Source organism: Sinocyclocheilus rhinocerous, unplaced genomic scaffold, assembly GCF_001515625.1.
Source record: "Sinocyclocheilus rhinocerous isolate Xijiao unplaced genomic scaffold, SAMN03320098_v1.1 scaffold1588, whole genome shotgun sequence".
NCBI lineage: Eukaryota > Metazoa > Chordata > Actinopteri > Cypriniformes > Cyprinidae > Sinocyclocheilus > Sinocyclocheilus rhinocerous.
In genome coordinates, this window is record NW_015648510.1 from 222,938 (window position 1) to 229,043 (window position 6,106).

The 6,106-nt window shown below is 36.5% G+C and overlaps 1 pseudogene; it reads right to left on the reverse strand.

The window, feature by feature from the left end:
- Window positions 1–704: 704 nt before the first annotated feature.
- LOC107709764 (patched domain-containing protein 3-like) lies at window positions 705–3,541 on the reverse strand (annotated as a pseudogene).
- Between the last annotated feature and the right edge of the window lie 2,565 nt (window positions 3,542–6,106).

Here is a 6,106-nt window from a genome sequence, read left to right on the forward strand (position 1 = left end):
ACAGACTATTTTATTTACATAATAAAAGTACACTCAGTTTCTATGGACAGTCCGGGTCACGGCACCAACCTGAAGGCATCTTATTATTTGGAATAAAACATATTTGAGTACTCTGTGTTTTAACAGTTTGTCTACACAAGTGGGAATTGTCCTTAGTAAATGCATAATTATCGTATGCCGTGCTTTTGTTTTCAATCATAATGACTTTTGGAATAACATCAGGCACAGTTGTTGTTGTTTTCTTCTTAGTTTTGTTTGAACTGCAGGACAGTAGGGTCAGAAACACTGAAGATGATACTGTGAGCCAAACCAAAAATCATAACGAGGAACATGATATTACAGAAGGTCCTGAAGATGTGGTTCTTGGATGCAGCCAAAATGAGTACGCCTATTATTGTCGAGGCAGCTCCTTGTAGCACCGGATAGCCCAGAGAAAACAATGCATCAACTGCCCGCTCATTGGCTGTCGATTTTTTGCTCGAAACAAACGCATATGGAATATGTGCAGAGAAGTCGACAGTGAAGCCAATGCACACCACCAGGATGATCATCGAAATGGAATCTAGGTTGACACCCCATAAGGCCATAAAACCTGTGACACCGGTGACAACTGAGCCGATAGAAAACGTGACCCACAGAGAACATTGTTTTCAATCATAATGACTTTTGGAATAACATCAGGCACAGTTGTTGTTGTTTTCTTCTTAGTTTTGTTTGAACTGCAGGACAGTAGGGTCAGAAACACTGAAGATGATACTGTGAGCCAAACCAAAAATCATAACGAGGAACATGATATTAAAGAAGGTCCTGAAGATGTGGTTCTTGGATGCAGCCAAAATGAGTATGCCTATTATTGTCAAGGCAGCTCCTTGTAGCACCGGATAGCCCAGAGAAAACAATGCATCAACTGCCCGCTCATTGGCTGTCGATTTTTTGCTCGAAACAAACGCATATGGAATATGTGCAGAGAAGTCGACAGTGAAGCCAATGCACACCACCAGGATGATCATCGAAATGGAATCTAGGTTGACACCCCATAAGGCCATAAAACCTGTGACACCGGTGACAACTGAGCCGATAGAAAACGTGACCCACAGAGAACAGATTGGGTTTGGGATTAATAACAAGGAAACGACCAACATGACAGCTGTGGTGAAGCCCACATTCTGAATGGTGCCGGTCACTATGACCAAATATTGGTCCAAGCAGATGAACAACGGGTGGAACACTAGTAGTTTAGCTGCACTACAGCTTTGAACTGTGATTCTGAGTTCATTGGACATCATTATCTCCATATTGGTGTTGGAAATATCCAAAGTCTGGACAAAAAATCTTGAAGCATTGATTTTGCCTTCTGCGATATTAACGTCAAGCTTAAACTCTGGATAGCGCTGGAAAAAAGATGATACATTCTCCATGAAGACGTTTTCATTGTCTAGATTTAGGCCTTGGGTTTGAGCAAATTGTAAGTAAAAGTCTAACCAGGAGACAGACAGATTTTGATTGACAAATGTCAAGTTGTAGAGTTTTTCCCATGCAGTGGTTTAGTTCTGATCTGCTGCTCTTATTCCAGTATGGCAACTCTTCAGTCACTACAACCATGACATTTGGACCGTAGCTAGAGAATAATTTCTGATCATCAGAAGCTCTGGGTGCATAAAGAAGTTCTGTAAAGTTGCAAAGACTAAAGTCTCAAATCCAAAGAGATATTCTTTATAAAAGTTAAGAGTCAGACTTGAACACTTTTCTTTGTTTTAATATATTACAATTATAAAACTTTCCAAGACAAGCATTAATAACACACACACACACACACTGGTTTCCATAGGGACATTCCATAGGCGTAATGGTTTTTATACGGTACAAACTTTATTTTCTACCCCCTTATCCTAAACCTACCCCTCACAAAAAAAACCTGTATTTTTAGATTTTCAGAAAACTTAATTATGTATGATTTATAAGCTATATTTATTAGGTAAAAAGTTACTTGTACTATCCTTGTGGGGACTTTTGATTCCCAGAATACACACACACATACTGGTTTCCTTTTCTTTCTTTTTTTTGTGGGGACATTGCATAGACATAATGTTTTTTTTTTTATGTTTTAATGTTTTTATACTGTACAAACTGTATTTTATATCCCCTTACCCTAACCCTACACTTACAGTTTTTTTTCAACTGCTTACACACAAAATCTTTACTTGTCACACAATTTCTGAAACCTGAAACTCAAACACCAGAACCACACACAAAAATCTGCAAAACCTTCGCTAATTCTCGACCTTTGACTCAGTTTTCAATTTCATAAAACACTTTTTACAAAACACAACACACAATTCTCTGTCACACACAAAAATCGAACAGGAATTAATATTACGGCAAAGGTGTTTGCAAATGTATGCTTTTGAGGTGTGTTTGTGATATTTTGAATGCAGTGTTTCATTTTGCAAGAGATGTGAGGCATTTTGCACTTTGTGTGTGCAATTCTTGGATTTGTGTGTAAAGTTTTGAAAAAAAAAGAGGCAAAGTTTTGAAAATGTAAGCAGTTGAATAAAACTGTAAACCTATCCCTTACAGAAAACATTCAGCTATTTTAGATTTATAAAACATTTCATTCTGTGTGAACATATTATTATTCTTTTTTATTATTTGTTTTTACTTTATGTTTACTCCCTGTAGTGTCTGAATATATGTGATATCTGTTGCTTACCGCATGCAAGATAAAACTGAGAAGGAGATTGCAAGTGAGTAAGTTATTGAAAAGAGAGGAATGCCATCTGTTGTGTGTTTCTCTATCTCCTCTTGTCTGGAGAGCGAGGTAAAATGAGACACCTGCAGATTGAGAAAGTTATCTACATATATGCTACTTAAAGTACATATGGAAATACAGTATGTATACTGAATTTACAGATAATTTGGTCTACAATATATTTGCATGTGTGAACAATTCCTTCACAGGCTACTTATAGTACCTTGAGTCCTTTGCTGAGCGTTTTTTTTTTTTTTGGATAGAACATTTTGGAACTGTTGAAGCCATTCAGAGGTTCCATTGTTATCCTGCAAAAAGTAGAAAAGTCTGATGGCACGTGCCTGCTGGATCATGCCTCCTCTTTCTTCAACGCCTCCTACTGTAGAGCCAAGAAAAACAAAATGATAAATCGGCGAATTTATCATCAATAATGTCCAATATGGGATTTGAGACACAGTCCCTATTTTCTCTGGCACAAATATCTTTAAAACTTATCTGAGTTTGGTTGGCTTTGACAGAGAGACTATGCACTTGCTTGTCAAGCTCACTGATTTCCTCAAACAGGGCATCTGTTAAAACGTTTCCTTCCACAACAGAAAATATGATCACTGAATAGTTTCCTTCAGCATAGAGTCTTTGTTTTGAAAACAACGAATCGTTACTTGGAAAAGTTTCTTTTACAAAATGTCTGGCTTGCTTGGAAGGTCCATTGATAGGTGTGAACTGTTTCTCAACGCCATTGTTCTCGCGGTCTTTGAGAAAGTACAGTCCTCCTCCCAGAGCAGCGGACATTATCAGAGGAATGACAAAAAAACTAAACCGGATAAGAATCAACCAGATGGCCAAGTTTCTCAAAAAGCTTAGAAATCGGTTTCTCAACGCAGTCTGTACGATGAAACGCCATAGTCTTCAAGGAAAGGGGAAAAACAGGCAAGACTAGACTGAAATCTGTTTTCATCTGTTCTATTTATTAGTCTACACATTTGCTTAAACCCTGCCCAGAGGTGTGTTCATATTGTATAAGGATTTATACAGTATGATAAAAGCGTGATTTTGTAATAATTATCCAGAAGAAATACTGGTATATTTTATATTTCCTCAGAATCATTTTCACGACCCCAGGGCATTTGAACTATGAATGGAGGAAGTTTTTATTTATGGAATCAGTTGGTGACAACAGTTGTTCATTTACAACAGAAAAGGTAAATGCAATATGAAAAATATAGCTTGAAGTCAGTAAAAAAAAAAAAAAAAACCTCAGAAAAACTGAGGCTGGTGTGGGCTTACTTCCCCAATTATTTTTGTGGGTTGCGGACAACTAGTCAAAAGTTTACTTATGGCAAGACAATAGAGGCAAAAACATTTTGTTTCACACACTGGTCAGTTTTGAGATTTTGGGCTATTTGGCTCAAATACACTCACAAATGTTTATTTTATTCCACTTTATTTATTTGTATCTGTAGTTTTCAGTTACAATACATATCAAAAGTACTTTTTTTCTGATGCACCGAGACAGAAATACCAACTTCAGTAGCACTTACAACAAATTTCACAGTTTTATTCTTATCTATATTCTGAAGGTTTTTGCATTTGGCTGGTTTTATACATTTTATTCCTAAAATATTGTGATTTATTTTCTTTTCTTTTCAAATCCTTCACTATCAACAACATGAAACAAGAATTTTGAACCTGGATTTATCTCGTTTTTTTTTTTGTTCTGAAAATGTATGCCAGTTAGTGCATATTTAATCTGATAATGTATAATTTGCATACTTATAACATTTCTGAAAAAAAAAGGTTTGCAATTCTTATTGTAATCAGTCAACATAGTTAGATCAACATAGTTTGATTATACAGTAATCATAAAATGATTATACAGTATATGACTGTAACATTTTACTGTCCTTGTTTATTCAATGAACCATAAACAATTATTGCACATGCATGTGTGGAACAGTCCTTAAAGGGATAGCTCACCCAAAAATGAAAATTTGATGTTTATCTGCTTACCCCCAGGGCATCCAAGATGTAGGTGACTTTGTTTCTTCAGTAGAACACAAACAAAGATTTTTAAGTCAAACCGTTGCAGTCTGTCAGTCTTATAATGGAAGTGAATGGGAATCACGGCTTTGAGAATAAAAAAAACATACACAAACAAAACCAAATTAAATCCTGCGGCTCGTGACGATACATTGATGTGTAAAGACACGAAACGATTGGTCTGTGCAAGAAACTGAACAGTATTTATATAGTTTTATACCTCTGATGCACTGCAATGTCTGAACTGTCCTGAGCCTCACAGCCGGCGCGTGACGCATCTTCTTCTTGCTTTACGGCGGATCGCAGACTTATAAGTGCATTACCGCCACCTATCTCTTAAATGGACCATTGACACTCCCAATTGAGATTGTAGATAGAGTGTCAATGGTCCATTTGAGAGATAGGTGGCGGTAATGCACTTATAAGTCTGCGATCCGCCGTAAAGCAAGAAGAAGAGGCGTCACGCACCGGCTGTCGAGGATGCGCTCAGGACGTGCTCTTTAAGACACTTCCAATGTACAGGTGGCAGAAAATAAAGGTTACAGTTACAGGAACTTAGTACTTTAAAGTGACGTGACTCTGAAAACACCAGAAGAAAGATGCCAGGTAAAAGTAAAGTAACAGTTAAAAAGTATTATCCATGACATACTGTTACATTTCGGAGAAACACTGGAGAGCAGTTATTGATCTTCATTGATCTAATTGCTTGGAGCAATTTAGGAATATTTTAAGGATATTTTAATTCTTTCATCTAAACTCCTCAAAAAAAAGAATTTTAAAAATCCCTTTTTAGCATACTGTATTTTAAAGATCATTTTGTAAAACCCAAATAAGCTTTACAGACAGTATTGGCAAGTCGGTTTTCACATGGAATTGGGCTACTTTTAAACTGTTTCTGCTTAATTTTTCCCTGTGTGTTAAAGGTTTGACATATTGCATAAATTATATTTGACTAAAATGCTAGTATTGAAATACTTTATATTTTACCAATGATAAAACAACACTAGATGTTACGCTTTGTGAAGCAGGGCCACTGGTATGGAGCCTTTGAGCTGTGTTTATGATCACTACGATACAGTGGTTTTCATTTTGCATAAAATTGACTGTAAAATATCTATTTAAGGTATGGGAATATCATATGTTGAGATCTGATCTTTGGAATATGGTCATTGGTATATTTTTGACTGGCCATTAGGCAAGGTCACAGTTACAGGAACTTAAGACATTAAACCCACCCCCCCACACACACACACACACAAACCAGAAGAACAATGCCTAGAATGTTTCTTTTTTCTTTTCTTTTCTTTTTTGTAAGTT